The 17064-nt window shown below is 37.2% G+C and overlaps 1 protein-coding gene across 20 annotated transcripts in view; it reads right to left on the bottom strand.

Annotated features, from left to right (window-relative positions):
- Window positions 1–17064, bottom strand: part of NFKBIZ (NFKB inhibitor zeta) — a 154275-nt gene that overhangs the window by 45242 nt on the left and 91969 nt on the right. For 7 of the 20 annotated variants that reach the window (XR_014244706.1, XR_014244707.1, XR_014244708.1 and 4 more), the window contains exon 13: window positions 1070–1270. The exons of 12 other annotated variants lie outside the window; for them this stretch is intronic. The gene's annotated coding sequence lies outside the window, so the exon portion shown is untranslated. Of the gene's footprint in view, window positions 1–1069; window positions 1271–10197; window positions 16111–17064 lie in introns of those variants that run through there. One more of the 20 variants, XR_014244720.1, reaches the window with a different exon arrangement.

Here is a 17064-nt window from a genome sequence, read left to right as displayed (position 1 = left end):
CCTGCATCCAATTTCAGACTTGGCCACTTACCAGCTATGTCACTATGGGTAAAGTCATATCCTCTCTAAACCTCGGTTTCTTTGCCAACACAACAGAGGTGCTGATAACTACTTCACAGGCACTTTTGTGAAGATTGAATGATTTTACGTATAAAGCTTTTAACCCAGTAGAGGGCTCATTAAGCACTTAATAAATGTTATTGGTATTCCCAATCAGAAGCCCCTCCCAGGTTTATTAGGAAAGCTGTTACATAAGAAGCCCAGAGGCTCCCAAATTCTGCATTCAGAGACTTCTTTGGGATGAGAAAACTCAAAGAAATTGCCTTCGGCCTCTAAATTTGGAGCCCCTTGATTCAGAGATCAGACTACTGTGGCTATGCCGTGACTCAAGGAAGAAAAGGCAGACTGGCCAGTGCCCTTCTCTCAGTGAGACCCAAGGCAGTCCCATCCACAGCACTTAAACACACCCTAGGCCAGCACAAACACCAACGTAAAGTGGCTTTGGTTGCCTCACAATGTTTCCCTCCTCCCTACATTCCCCACACCCCCTACAGCCTCAAGGCCTTTTATGAGAAGTCAGGGTCCTCTGCTGTTTTCTTCTGCCCTTTCTTGATTTCATCTGGTGAAACAAAGTAGGGAGAATAAAGGGCCCTCAAGTATTTTTTATCCCATGCATTCCTTTGATGGTTATATATGTGGGAACTGAATCTCGGAAAAGCCCAGTGACTTGGCCCAAAGTCTGGCAGGATGGGATCTAGAATTCAGTTCCCAGGTCATTGCCCTTCCCTCTACTACATGCTGCCTCTCCAGCAGCTCTGGCCTCTGAAATATTTCATCTTCTACAGAGAATGGAATTCTTTCTTAATAAATACCTTTGAACCATAGTCTATTAGATTCTTGTGGCTGCTGTGACCAATTACTATCAACTCAGTGCCTTAAAACAACATACATGTATTCTCTTACAATTCCGGAGGCCAGAAGCCTGAAATCAATTTCACTAGGACAAAATCAAGGTGTCAGTAAGGTCATGCTCCCTGTAAAGGTTCTAGGGAAGAATTCTTTTCCTTACCTTTTCTGGTTTCTAGGAGCCACCTGAATTCCTCATCTTGTGACCTCTTCCTCCATTTTCAAAGCCAATAGTGTAGCATCTTCTTTCTGTGGTTCTGTTTCCTCCTGCTTCCATCACATGGTGTTCTCATCTGTGTCAAATCTCCCCCCGCCTCCTTCTTATGAGGACACTTCTGATTGTATTTAGGCCCACCTGTTAATCCTGTTATCGAGACAGCCTTAACTTAATCACATCTGCAAAGTATCTTTTGCAATAGAAGGTAACATTCACAGGTTCCCGGGATTAGGACCCGGTTATCACTGGTGGCCATTATTCAGCCTACCACACATGGTAATTAATTTAATGAAATGGATATAAATGGCTTCCAAAATTGTAGCTTATTCAGATGCATACTGAAAAAGGTGGGATTAAGGAAGTTGTTAAGAAAAAACCCTAACACCTGGAGTATAATGAAATGTTTATAAAATATCTGATTTTATTTGGATCTTAGTTCAGCAAACCAACTATAGAAAGACATTTTTAAACAATCAGGGACATTTGAACGTAGACTGGATACTACAGGATACCACGGAATTCTTGTTAATATTGTTCGATGTGATGATGGACCTGTAGTTATGTAAGAAAATGTTTATATTTTTACTACATGCCTAAGGAAGCATCTAGGGGTGAAATGACACAAGGTCTGGAATTAGCTTTAAGATAATTGGCAAAAATGTGTGTTTAACAATAAAGCAAATATGGCAAAATATTCCTAGTTATTGAACATGGATGATGGGAATGTGTGGGAGAGTTCATAACGCCATTATCTCTCTTGTTGTATATATTTGAAATTTTTCAGGGGAAATTACAAATATATAACCTCCATTTCAGAATATAAATGGCCTGTCCCAATCGCCAAGGCTCAGCATCTGACCAGTTGCTCTATAGGGAAGATAAGCAAACTGGAAGTGAAGAAACCTTCCTGCTATAAATAAAGAGGAGTGAAGCAGCAGTGCTGGTGAGCCTGTGTGTTTAGTGTCTGATGGGCTGGTTGTTTGGTAGACATTACAAAAGTCATCTCAGGGTTTTGACAGTAGAACCCCATAGGAACATGTTTGTGTTTAGGTGTTGGTTGTATTTCCATTTTGAAAACCCCTTTCTCCCTGTTTCTTCATGGGATTATGATACCCAGTATAAGGCTCCTTTCCCCAGTGAGGTTGGGATATGAAGGGAAGAAGGGGAGAATTAAACTATTGGCCCCATCCCACCTGCTTTGAGTCCCTTTTCCATAATGCCAGAGTGAGCCTTCTTACAAGCCAATATGATCCTGTATCCTCAATGGCTGCCCAGCCCATGCCAGATAAAATCCACACATCTGGACTAGACACACAGGACCCTACATGATCTGGCGCCTCCGAAAGCTGAGGATCAATTAGTTCTAAGAGGAAAATTAAGCTCTCAAGAAATAAAGGATAAGGATAAAGGAACTGTGTGTTTGAATACCAGTCCAACAAAAAATTATATAACAAACAGAAAGTGAGTTAGCCTTCAGATATTAGAGCAGCAATAAAATTCAGTTTGGAATTTTTAACAGACCAAGACAGTCTTAAGGAACTACTCAGCATTTTATTGCAAATTCATACTATGACATAAAAGGTAATTGATAAGGTGATTGGCATGACAATAAAAAATATTATCTAGATATGTTGGAAATCCTTTCTATATCAAAAACCAAGGTCTCTCATGTTACAACAGGACAAAATACTTTGAAGTTGCAAGTGCCTTGGAAACTTCAGGACACATGGATGCAAATATTTTCTTTTCATCAATGAAACAAAACCATACAAACAGAAATTTTCAGTGAAAAATGAAGGATCTCCCAGATTGCAAAATTAGATCTCCTTGCTTGCAAAAATTGCTTAACCATTCACCCCCATCCACCAGAAATTTACCACCTCACAACAAGCTTTCTCCTGTCCTTGAAGGTTTATTTGGATTTGGGAGATAAAAGCACATGCAGTAAGTAAATATATACAAAGTGCTAAGTAAATCCAAATTATTTATTTGAAATGATTACCCAACGATCACTTTTTCCAAGTGTCTGTCTTACTCCTAGAGCTTCCCTTTGGTTGGGCAACCACTGCATCTTCTGTGTTTCCAGTGTGTACCTTCTTGCTGGAAGTAAATTGGTGTAAAATTAAGATTTTATTCAGGGACTTGAATTGTTCTCTCTCTTTTCTGAACAACTGTATACTTATTATCTAACCTCTTCAATTAGAAATGATTATACATTGAACTAGTTCCTTTAAGACTTTTCTTTACCAAAAAAAAAAAAAAAGTATGTTTCTTAATAAGGGAAAATCATCTTCATATAGGAATTACAGTGATTTCTTGCAATAACATCAAAAGCACAGAAAACAAAAGAAAATATAGATAAACTGGACTGCATCAAAATTTAAAACTTTTGTGCATCAAAGAACACTATCAGGGGCTTCCCTAGTGGCGCAGTGGTTGAGAACCTGCCTGCCAATGCAGGGGACACGGGTTCGAGCCCTGGTCTGGGAAGATCCCACGTGCCGCGGAGCAACTGGGCCCGTGAGCCACAATTACTGAGCCTGCGCGTCTGGAGCCTGTGCTCCACAACAAGAGAGGCCGCGATAGTGAGAGGCCCGCGCACCACGATGAAGAGTGGCCCCCACTTGCCGCAACTAGAGAAAGCCCTCGCACAGAAACGAAGAGCCAACACAGCCATAAATAAATAAATAAATAAATAAATAAATAATTTTATATTTTTTTAAAATAATTTTATATATATTTTTATATTATATATATTTTTATATTATTTTTTATATATTATTATTATATAAATAATTATTTATATTATTTTTTTAAATAAAAAAAAAGAACACTATCAAGAGATTAAAAAAGACAGCTCACAGACTGGGAGAAAATATTTGCAAGTTAGTTATCTGTTAAGAGATTAATATCCAGAATATTTAAACAACTCGTACAACTCAACAATGAAAATACAAGCAAACCAATTGAAAAATGGAAAAAGGACTTGAATAGGAATTTCTCTGAAAATGATATACAAATGGTCACTAAACACATGAAAAGATGTCAACACCTCTAGCCATTAGAAAAATGCAAATCTGGGGCTTCCCTGGTGGCGCAGTGGTTGGGAGTCTGCCTGCCAATGCAGGGGGCGCGGGTTCGGGCCCTGGTCTGGGGGGGTCCCACGTGCCGTGGAGCGACTGGGCCCGTGAGCCACAATTGCTGAGCCTGCGCGTCTGGAGCCTGTGCTCCGCAGCGGGAGAGGCCGCGATGGTGAGAGGCCCGCGCACTGCGATGAAGAGTGGCCCCCGCTTGCCGCAACTAGAGAGAGCCCTCGCACAGAAGTGAAGACCCAACACAGCCATAAATAAATAAATTTTTAAAAAAAGAAAAGAAAAATGCAAATCAACACCACAAAGAGATAACACTTCACTCATTAGGATGGCTATTATTTTTTAAAAGTGGAAAATAACAAGTGTGATGTGGATATGGAGAAACTGGAACTCCTGTGCATTGCTGGTGGGAATGTAAAATGGTACAGCCACTGCAGAAAACATTTTGGTATTTCCTCAAAAAATTAAAAATAGAATTACCGTATGATCCAGCAATTCCATTCTAGATATATACCCAAAAGAATTGAAAGCAAGGATTCAGATATTTGTACACCCATGTTCACGGCAGCATTGTTCACAATAGCCAAAATGTGAAACTAACCCAAATGTCCATCAACAGATGAATGATAAACAAAATGGGGTATATACATACAACAGTATATTATTCCGCCCTAAAAAGGAAGGAAATTTTGATACACGCTACATGGATGAACCCTGAGGACATTATGCTAAGTGAAATAAACTGGTCATGAAAGGACAACTACTGTATGGTTCCACTTATTTGAGATACTAGAATAGTCAAAGTTATAGAAATAGAAAGTGGAATGAATGGTGGTTACCAGGGGCTAGTGGAGGAAGGCATGGGGTGTAACTGTTTAATGGATACAGTTTCAGCTTGAAAAGATGAGAAAGTTCAGGAGATGGATGGGTGTGATTGCTGTACAACATTATGAATGTACTTAATGCCACTGAATTGTACACTTAAAAATGGTTAAAATTTTTACGTTATGGTAATTTAAAAATGGTCATTTTGGGGGCTTCCCTGGTTGCGCAGTGGTTGAGAATCTGCCTGCCAATGCAGGGGACACGGGTTCGAGCCCTGGTCTGGGAAGATCCCACATGCCGCGGAGCAACTGGGCCCGTGAGCCACAACTACTGAGCCTGCGCGTCTGGAGCCTGTGCTCCGCAACAAGAGAGGCCACGATAGTGAGAGGCCCGCGCACCGCGATGAAGAGTGGCCCCCACTTGCCACAACTAGAGAAAGCCCTCTCCCAGAAACGAAGGCCCAACACAGCCATAAATAAATAAATAAATATTTTTTTTTTTAAAAAAGGTCATTTTTATGTTATATACATTTTACAATAATAATAATAACATATTTTTAAGGACCTGGCCATTGTGTAACATCTGTGGTGTCCTACATGAAGCCAGTAATGCCAGATACACAGTAGGTTTCCTAAAAAAGATTTGCTCAATAATTAAGCATCTGGTATGTTTCTCAGTTTACATGATCATTGTTTTTACATGCACAGAGAAGGGAAGGGAAGATAAAGGAGAAAAACATGAACTTAGTAACTACTATGTCCCAAACATTGGTAAAGGTTTAATTTACCATAATTCACTTAATCCCAAAAGTAAAATTTTGAATTTTACTTTTTTGAAGTTTACTTTTTTGAATTGTAAAATTCAAAAAAAACTTCCCATCATAATCAGGACTTCATCTGGGTGTCTGCCTTGTTTACTTGCCATCAGTATTTTTAACGTATCGTATCATCTTTATAATTATCACAAAGCCAACATGTGATGTGATTTTTGAGTCAGTTTCCCTCTAGGTGACTTTTGTAGTACAAGCCTAGCCCCACTGGCAACCACAACCACAAGATTCAACTTGAGGCCCCATGAGGTAGCTCTACAACACTGGACTTCTCAGGACTGTCTTCAGAGCTGCCCCCCTAGCACGAGACAAATGAGCAGGTAGAGAGACTCTTCATGAGTAGAAACCTGAATACATTTTAATTATTCACTTTTGCAGTCAAGGTCTAGAGCCCGGCCATCTTGGCGGGAGGGGATAGTAGGGGAATGACAGTGAAGACTTATCAAAGATATATGGATCAGAGACTCTCTTAGCTCAGGCTGCTATAACAAAATACCATAGGCTAAGTGGCTTAAATGATAGACATTTATTTCTCACAGTTCTGGAGGCTGGAAAGTCCAAGGTCAAGGTGGCAGCAGACTTGGTCACTGGTGAGAGCCTGCTTCCTGAATTGCAGACCTTCTTGACGTGTACTCACAGGATGGAGCGAGACCTTTGGTCTCTCTTCCTCTTCTTATAAGTACACTAATGCCATCATAGGGAGCGCCCTGCAAGACTTCATCTAAACATAAGTAACCTTCCCAAAGGCGCCACCTCCAAATACCATCACACTGGAGGTTGGGATGTCAACATAAGAATTTGGGGAGGAACACAAATATTCAGTCCATGACAGAGACCCAAATCAAGAAGTTTGGCTTGGAAAAACTGGTGCCAAGAATATGATTCTATTATATGTGGAAATACAGAAGTAAATGCCTACATTTTGCAGGCTTCATCTGTTTGTCTAGCATGACAAACAAAAAAAAAAAACCCAAACTGCCTCTTAGTGTGCCTCAGACCAAATGATTCCAGTTTCTTTGACTTTTACCTGTGTGTCAACTTGAAATAAAAACAAAAGCATTGGAAAGAGACCCAAAGGACTTGAAGTCAAATCCCAACTCCACCACCTAATACACATGAGATCTTAGCAAGTTATTTCATCTCTTTAGATCTCAGTTTCATCATCTACAAAATGACAGCTTGCTGGAGGCATAGTTCTAGAAGTAGCCTGCCTAGAAACAAATACTGGCTTTCCAACCTACTAGCTCTAGGACCACAGGCAACCTCCTTACTTTCTCTGCACCTTAGTTTTTTAAGCTGGAAGATAAGGACAATAATTACATCAAACTAATGTGCTTAATGAGGATGAAATGAGTTAATGCTTGTAAAGTCTTTGGAACTATAAGTACATAAGATATGAATAAAAATTTTCTAGGATTATAGATGCTCAAATTTCTCTTTTAAAAAAAAATGGCCCCAGACATTTAAAAACATTTCAGAAATATTTCCTTCCATAAAACCTGCTACCAGAGGTGACTGAATATTTTAAACACAAACAACACACCACAGTTTTGCCTTTGATAGTTGGATCTATTTAATATAAAATGTAAACACAATGTGAATTCTCTTAGTAGAAATTTTAAAGAAGTTTCAAGTTTAAATGATTTTCCATGGAGCTATCACCCAAGAATTCTTAAAGAATTTCTGCTGCCAAATGAACAAAATATAAGCTTTTAAAACATGCTATTTAAATGCCTTAATTCTTTGGAAAGATTCCTTTTAGTTAATTTCCAAGCTTGAATAATAAAGAGGTATTGCTTCAGGAAAGAATAGAGAAGCCACATGGCTATTACCTGTTGACATATCTGTCAAAGTAGGATGTTATGTCTGAGATAAAGTACTGCAGGCCTGACTGGTTCTATTGTCTGGAGTAAAATGATGAGGAATGGGAGCCAATGCGCAAGGATGCCAAGGATTGAGCAATGAAGGGAAACTCTAATGTAATCAGAGGTTCTTCTTCTCTTGTCTCTGCTCTGCAACCCTACCCCTGCCCCTATTCCTGCCGTGGTTTCCAAAACTACATGCTCAATAAAAGCTTTGGTTGTTCATTCTTGATGTGTTCCTTCAGTTGGCAAATCACAATAGCTGATAATAGATAATCCACTAATAGTTTCAGGGGTTTCTATTTGTGGCCACAAAACAACGTAAATGGCAAATCTACAATTTTGTCAAGCTCATCAGGCTGCTTTGGGTGCAGATATAGCCTGATGAATATGTAAGAAACCTAGAAAAAAACACTTTGGGGGAAATTTCAAAGATTACTATTTAGTTGACAAATTGCTGTTGAATCCCCTGCTCTGTTCAGGAACGGGACAATATCTCTCAATACAGCATTAACTCAGAACTGGTTCCAACTCAGATTATTGAATCCCTATGTTGAAATGATAATTTCAGGTCTAAATTTAAAGGAATAGAGGTTAAATGTCTGTATTCACCAATTTGGGTTTTCACTTCAATTGACATATTATTTACTCATGACAAATTCCACATTCACCAGATCTTTTGCTTCCAAAAAATGCAGAGAAAACCACTTGTTAACAGAATAGAAGCAATTAGAGTCAATGAGGCAGGAAGAAGTAGGGGAGTCCAGGACTAGAAGCAAATGATTTGTCAACATAAGTGGACACACAAGCCCTTGTTAAATTTTCTCATGATTTACCCCACACAGAGTTACAAGGAACCAGTGAAAACACTTTTGGCAAACTTTGAAAAATTAAGTTACTGAGAAGGTCACTCGATCTTGTGGATGGATTATGAAAAGAATGAAAGGGGTGTGTGTTCACGTAAAGGTTAGCTGACCCTAGTTCAGTGGCAAAATCAATTAACCCTGAACTGACTCATATTGGGCCAGCAAGACTTAAAGTATCAGAGAGTCAGGAGTTCTTTAAAAGTCAGTTAACTGATTTAAAACGCTGAGTTGACTAAGATCTTTTCCTCAGTTACACTGAGCCCTTCTGCAATGCCCTCTTAATATCACATTTTTCAGATAGCTGCTCTGATTACCCCAGCTGAGACTGATTAATTCCTTACTAATCAGAACTCAACACTTTCTTAGAAACAATAATGTTGCCATTATCTTCCTCTATTTTATAGTTATTTGGGTTTTTTTCCTGAGGGCAGGAGCCATGTCATTTTTTTTTTTTCATAATGTCTTATGTATAGTAGGCACCTAAACTATTAACTGAACCATTGGCTTCTATTTTCCAGTCATGTGCCATTATGTGGAAAGATCTCTAACCAACCTAATGCAGAGGAAGGATTGGCAAGAATCCAAATTTCTCTTAAATTTTATTTTTAATGTACTTGCCATCCTACTTATATTGTATTGATACTTAGGCTAATCATAAAAATGCTTGATTTTCCAGAGTACACAACTGTCAGAAGGAAGAAAATATACCAGAAAAATGCTATAAGTGACAAGAAGAAATCATTTTGGAATTAAAACTCTTCCCTAGGTATTTTAGGTCACATTCCCTGGGGAAAAGAATGGTGGAGATTTCCATCAAGATTTCATTGGTCTCAGGAACATCTATGAGGGGGTGAAGAACGAAGGATTAGACAGAAAGAGAGATTGAATTGTGATGCAGAAACAACAGAGTTCTTGCCAAATACCATGGGGAGCTCAGGGGCTATAATAAACCATCAGAGTTGTTGCAGATGGAAGCAAGGGAGCCCAGGACATTTTGCACAGCATTTAGTCATTGGATGCAGGCTACTTCCAAACAGCAAGTATAGACTTGGGCAAGGAAGCACCCTTAGGCTGAGGACAATGCCCAAAGAAGGACTTGTGTGAAAGCTGTCAGTGGCCAATACTCTAGGGAGCTGAGGAAATGAGTGCCTCAGTCTTAAGTGGGGAATCTAGGTGGTGCACCACAGTATCCCCTACACAAGCTAATCTACAAAGTGATCCACATATATGACCAATGAAGTGAATATATATATAAATAAACCAGCACTGCTGTTTAACCAAGAAAGTCAAGTTACAAAGTCATGGACATTTTTTATATTATTTTGGGAGATTATTGAGAAAATGTGGGATCAAAAATGTAACTTCTATCATTTCTTCACCCAACATCTAGTTATAGGGGAAATATCACCTTACATAAGTGATTTAGTTAAATGAAATTAAGAATGCCTGGATCCATTGCTTTCCCAAAGAGATTGATATGAACAGATACACTCTTTATTCAGATTTATGACATATTGCTAACACTGGAATAAGGTGAAATAGGGTTATAGTTAGGAATATAGGTCTTAACCAACCTAGAAGTAATGGACAAATTCTTTTTTTTTTTTTTTTTTTTTTTAAATTTATTTATGGCTGTGTTGGGTCTTCGTTTCTGTGCGAGGGCTTTCTCTAGTTTTGGCAAGTGGGGTCCACTCTTCATCGTGGTGCACGGGCCTCTCATTATCGCGGCCTCTCTTGTTGCGGAGCACAGGCTGCAGACGCGCAGGCTCAGTAATTGTGGCTCACGGGCCCAGTTGCTCCGCGGCATGTGGTATCTTCCCAGACCAGGGCTCGAACCCGTGTCCCCTGCACTGGCAGGCAGACTCTCAACCACTGCGCCACCAGGGAAGCCCCAAGGACAAATTCTTATAAAGGTACAATCTCCCAAGACTGAACCAAAAAGAAATAGAAAATATGAACCGACCAATTACCAGTAATGAAATTGAATCAGTAATTTAAAAACACCCAGCAAACAATAGTCCAGGACCAGATGTCTTCACAGGTGGATTCTACCAAACATTTAGAGAAGAGTTAACACCTACTCTTCTCAAACTATTCCAAAAAATTGCAGAGGAAGGAACACTTGCAAACTCATTCTATGAGGCCAGCATCACCCTGATACCAAAACTAAACAAAGATATCACAAAAGAAGAAAATTACAGGCCAATATCCTTGATGAACATAGATGCAAAAATTCTCAATAAAATACTAACAAATTGAATCCAATAATACATTAAAAAGATTATACACCATGAGTAAGTGAGATTTATCCCAGGGATGCAAGGATTTTTCAATATCTGCAAATCAGATCAATGTGACACATTACATTAACAAACTGAAGAATAAAAACCATATGATCATCTCAATAGATGCAGAAGAAAAGTTTTTACAAAATTCAACATCCATTTATGATAAAAAATCTCCAGAAAGTGGACAGAGAGGGAACATATCTCAACATAATAAAGGCCATATATGACAAACCCACAGCTAACATCATATTCAATGGTGAAAAGCTGAAAGCATTTCCTCTAAGATCAGAACAAGACAAAGATGCCCACTTTTATTCAACATAGTTTTGGATGACCAAGCCATGGCAATCAGAAGAAATAAAAGGAATCCAAATTGGAAAGGAAGAACTAAAACTGTCACTGTTTGCAGATGACATGATACTGTACATAGAAAAATCCTAAAGATGCCACCAGAAAACTACTAGCACCCATCAATGAATTTGGTAAAGTTATAGGATACAAAAATAATATATAGAAATCTGTTGCATTTTTATAAATTAGCAACGAACTATTGAAAGATAAATGAAGGAAACAATCCCATTTATCATCACATCAAAAAGAATAAAATACCTAGGAATAACCTACCTAAGGAGGCAAAAGACCTGTACTCCAAAAACTATAAGACACTGAGGAAAGAAATTGAAGATGACACAAACAGATGAAAAGATACACTGTGTTCTTTGATTGGAAGAATCAATATTGTTAAAATGACTATACTACACAAGGCAATCTATTGATTCAAGGCAGTTCCTATCAAAATACCAATGGCATTTTTCACTGAACCAGAATAATTTTAAAATCTGTATGGAAACACAAAAGACCCTGAATAGCCAAAATAATCTTGAAAAAGAACAGAGCTGGAGGAACCATGCTCCCTGACTTCAGCCTATACTACAGAACTACGGTAATCAAAACAGTATGGTACTGGCATAAAAGCAGACACATAGATCAATGGAACAGAATAGACAGCCCAGAAATAAACCCATACATTTATGGTCAATTAATCTATGACAAAGGAGGCAAGAATATACATTGGAGAAAAGACAGTCTCTTTAATATGTGGTGCTAGGAAAACTGTACAGCTACATGTAAAACAATGAAATTAGAACATTATCTAACACCATATACAAAAATAATCAAAATGGATTAAAGACCTAAATGTATGACCTGAAACCATAAAACTCCTAGAGGAAAACATATGCAGAACACTCTTTGACATAAATCACAGCAATATATTTTAGATCCATCTTCTAAAGTAAAAGAAAGAATAGCAAAAATAAACAAATGTGACCTAATTAAACTTAAAAGCTTTTGCACAGCAAAGGAAGCAGTCAACAAAATAAAAAGACAACCTACAGAATGGGAGAAAATATTTGCAAATGATATGACCAACAAGAGATTAATATCCAACATATATATACAGTTCATACAACTTAACATCAAAAAACAAACAACCTGATTTAAAAATTGGCAGAAGAACTGAATAGACATTTTTCCAGAGAGGAAATGCAGATAACCAACAGACATATGAAAAGATGCTCAACTTGCTAATCATCAGGGAAATGCAAAGCAAAACCACAATGAGATATCACATCACATCTGTCAGAATAACTATCATCAAAAAGTCTACAAATAACAAATGTTGGTGAAGATGTGAGAAAAGGGAACTCTCATATACTGTTGGTGGAGTGTAAACTGGTGCAGCCGCTGTGGAAAACAGTATGGAGGTTTCTTAAAAAACTAAAAATAGAACTACCATATGACCCAGTAATTCCACTCCTGGGTATATATCCGGAAAAGAAAAACAAGAACACTAATTTGAAAAGATACATACACCTCCCTGTTCATAGCAGCGTTGTTTACAACAAATTCACAACTTTTAAAGTTATGTTTCATTTATAGTTATTATAAAATATTGGCTATATTCCCCATGTTGTACAATATATCCTTGTAGTTTATTTTATACATAATAGTTTGTACCTCTTACTCCCCTACCCCTATACTGTCCCTACCCCCTTCCCTCTCCCCACTGGTAACCACTAGTTTGTTCTCTATATCTGTGAATCTGCTTCTTTTTTGTTATATTTGCTATTTTGAAAATAACTATTAGTTTGTTGTATTTTTAGATTCCACAAATAAGTGACATTATACAGTATTTGTCTTTCTCTGTCAGATTTATTTCATTTAGCTTCCCCCACCAAAGCTAGTCCATAAAGTCTAGAAGAGGTAATTGCTACAGACATCAACACAAGTGTTCATTATGGGAGGAATCCTTCTACAATATATACATATATCAAATCATGATGATGTACACTTTTAGTATCTTATAATTTTCTTTCTTAATTATACCTCAGTAAAGCTGAAAAACTGAAGGGGATATAAAGTCTTTCTCAGACAAACAAAACTGAGAGTATTCATCACCACTAGACCTGTCTTACAAGAAATGTTTGAGTTCTTCAAATTGAAATGAAAACACCAAACAGCAACATGAAAGCATAAATCTCACTAACAAAAGTAAAGATATGACAAATGCAGAATAATTTAACACTGTAATGGTGGTGTCTAAATTACTTTTAACCCTAATACAACAGTAAAAATATAAACATTATTAATGGATACACAATATAAAAAGAAGCAAACTTTGACTATAAGAACACAAAATGTGTGGGGTAAGGGAGTAAAAGTATGGAGTTTTTGTCTGTGATTGAAGTTAAGTAATCAATGTGTAAGAGATGGTTATAACTACAAGATATTTTATGTAAGCCTCAAGCTAACCATGAAGAAAAAACCCTATAGTAGATAAACAAAAGATAAAGAGAAAAGAATCAAAATAATCACTACAAAATCATCAAATAGCAAAGGAAGACAGCAAGTGGAGAAGAGAAAGCAAAAACAACTGCAAAACAGACATAACAATTAATAAAATGGAAATAGTAAGTCATTACCCACAAGTAATTACTTTAAATGTAAATGGATAAAACTCCCCAATCAAAAGGCATAAAGTGCCTGAATGGATTAAAAACAAGGTCTAGTGATATTCTGTCTACAAGAGGTTCACTTTAGACTTAAAGACATGCATATCTGAAAGTGAAGGGATGAAGAAAGATATTTTATGCAAATAGTAATAAAAGGAAAGCAGGAATGGCTATTATATCAGAGAAAATAAACTTTAAGTCAAAAACTGTCTCTAGAGACAAAGAAGGTCATTATATAATGATAAAAGTGTCAATTCAACAGGAAGATATAGCAATTATAAATACATAAGCACCCAACATCAGAGCAGCTAAATACATAAAGCGAATATTGACAAATCTAAAAGGAGAAATTGACAGCAATACAATAATAGTATAGGACCTAAATAACCCACATAAAATAATGGATAGAACACACAGATAGAAGATCAATAAAGAAATAACTAACTTGAACACTGTAGACCAAATGAACCTAACAGACATATATAAAGAACTTTCCAACCCAACAGGAGAAGAATACACATTCTTTTCAAACAAACACAGAACATTATTCAGGATAGATCACATTAGGTCACAAAAGCAAGTGTTAACAAATTTAAGATCAAAATCATTCCAAGTACCTTTTCTGACCATAAGGGAATGAAACTATAAATCAATAACATCTAGACAATGGAAAATTTTACAAATATGTGCAAAATAAACAATACACTAGAATGACAATTGGTTCAAAGAACAAATCAAAAGAGAATTTTAGATGTATCTTGAGACAATGAAAATGAAAACATATCAAAGCTTTTGGGATACAGCAAAAGCAGTAATAAGAGGGAAGGAAATAATAAAGATTATAGCAGAATTAAATCAGATAGATAATAGAAAACCAATAGAAAAAAATCAATAAAACTAAAAGTCGATATTTTGAAAAGATAAACAAAATCAACAAACCCTTAGCTATACTAAGAAAAAAGAGAAAATACTCAACTAAATAAAATCAGAAATGAAAGAAGAGATATAACAGACACCTCAGAAATAAAAAGGATCAAGGAACTATTATGAACAATTATACACCAGTGAAGAGGATAACCTAAAAGAAACGGATAAGTTCCTAGCAATATACAACTTACCAAAGCTGAATCAAGAAGAAATAGAGGACTTCCCTGATGGCACAGTGGTTAAGAATCCACCTGCCGATGCAGGGGACACGGGTTCGAGTCCTGGTCCAGGAAGATCTCACATGCCACGGAGCTACTAAGCCTGTGCACTACAACTACTGAGCCTGCGCTCTAGAGTCCGCGAGCCACAACTATTGAGCCCACATGCCACAACTACTGAAGCCTGCATGCCTAGAGCCCATGCTCTGCAACAAGAGAAGCCACCACAATGAGGAGCCTGCACACCACAATGAAGAGTAGCCCCCACTCGCTGCAACTGGAGAAAGCCCGTGCACAGCAATGAAGACCCAATGCAGCCAAAACTAAATAAATAAATAATAAATAAATAAATTTATTTTAAAAAAAAAGAAAGAAAGAAGAAGAAATAGAAAGCCTGAACAGACCAATAACAAGTAAGGAGATTGAATCAGTAATCAGAAATCTTCCAACAAAGAAAAGACCAGGACCAGATGGTTTCATAGGTGAGTTCTACCAAACATTCAAAGAAGAATTAATACCAAATGTTTTTAAACTCTTCCAAAAAATATAAAAAGACTTCCAAATTCATTTTATGAGACCAGCATCATGCTTATACCAAAACCAAACAAAGATACCACAAGAAAAGAAAACTATGAGCCAACTCACCTGATGAACATATACGCAAAAATCCACAATAAAATACTAGCAAACTGAATTAAACAGCACATTAAAAGGGTCATAAACCATGACTAAGTGGGATTTAAAACTGGGAAGCAAGGATGGTTCGACATTTGCAAATCAATTGTCCATTGATGGATGAATAACACCACATTAACAAAATGAAAGAAAAAAAGTACATGATCATTTCTTAAGAAAAGTATTTAACAAAGTTAAACACTTTCATGTTTAAAACTCTCAACAATATAGTTATAAAAGGAACTTACCTGAACACAATAGAGGCCACACACAAAAAGCCACACTAACATCACAATCAATAGGGAAATATTGCAAGTTTTTCTTATCAAGATCTGGTACAAGGCAAGGATGCGCATTCTCGCCTCTTCTTCTCAACATATTGCTGGAAGTCCTAGCCAGAGCAATTAGACAAGGAAAAAAAGGCATCCTAATCAGAAAGGAAGAAGTAAAAGTATCCCTACTTACAGATGACATAATCATATATGTAGAAAACTAATAGCTCAACATAAAATGGATAGAAATAATAAATTCAGTAAAGTTGTAGGATAAAAAATCAACATAAAAAAACCAGTCACATTTCCATACACAAACAATGAACAATCCAAAAAGAAAATTGAGAAAACAATCTCTTTCACAATAGCAACAAAAATAACAAAATACTTAGGATTAGACTTAACTAAAGAAGTGAAAGATTTGTACACTCAAAATTATAAAACGTTGATGAAGGAAATTTTAAAAGACATAGATAAATGGAAAGATATTCCATGCACACAGATCTGAATAATTAATATTGTTAAGTGTCCATACTACCCACTACAGATTTAATGCAATCCCTATCAAAATACCAGTGTCATTCTTTACAGAAATATAAAAATAATTCTAAAATTCATATGGAACCACAAAAAAATTCAAACAGCCAAAGCCAAAGAACAAAGCTGGAGACACCATACCTCCTGATATCCAAATATATTACAAAGCTACAGTAATAAAAACAGTATGGCACTGACATAAAAACAGATATATAGGGCTTCCCTGGTGGCGCAGTGGTTAAGAATCTGCCTGCCAATGCAGGGGACATGGGTTCGAGCCCTGGTCTGGGAAGATCCCACATGCCGTGGAGCACTAAGCCCGTGAGCCACAACTACCGAGCCTGTGCATCCAGAGCCTGTGCTCCACAACAGGAGAGGCCACGACAGTGAGAGGCCCATGCACCGTGATGAAGAGTGGACCCCGCTCGCCACAACTGGAGAAAGCCTTAGCACAGAAACGAAGACCCAACACAGCCAAAAATAAATAAATAAATAAATAAACAAATAAATTAAAAAAAAAAAAAAGTTGAAGCTCT

This window comes from Balaenoptera borealis (assembly GCF_965194805.1).
Source record: "Balaenoptera borealis genome assembly, chromosome: 5".
Taxonomy (NCBI): domain Eukaryota; kingdom Metazoa; phylum Chordata; class Mammalia; order Artiodactyla; family Balaenopteridae; genus Balaenoptera; species Balaenoptera borealis.
Note: the sequence above shows the minus strand (reverse complement) of the source record. Positions and strands in the feature narration are given on the sequence as shown.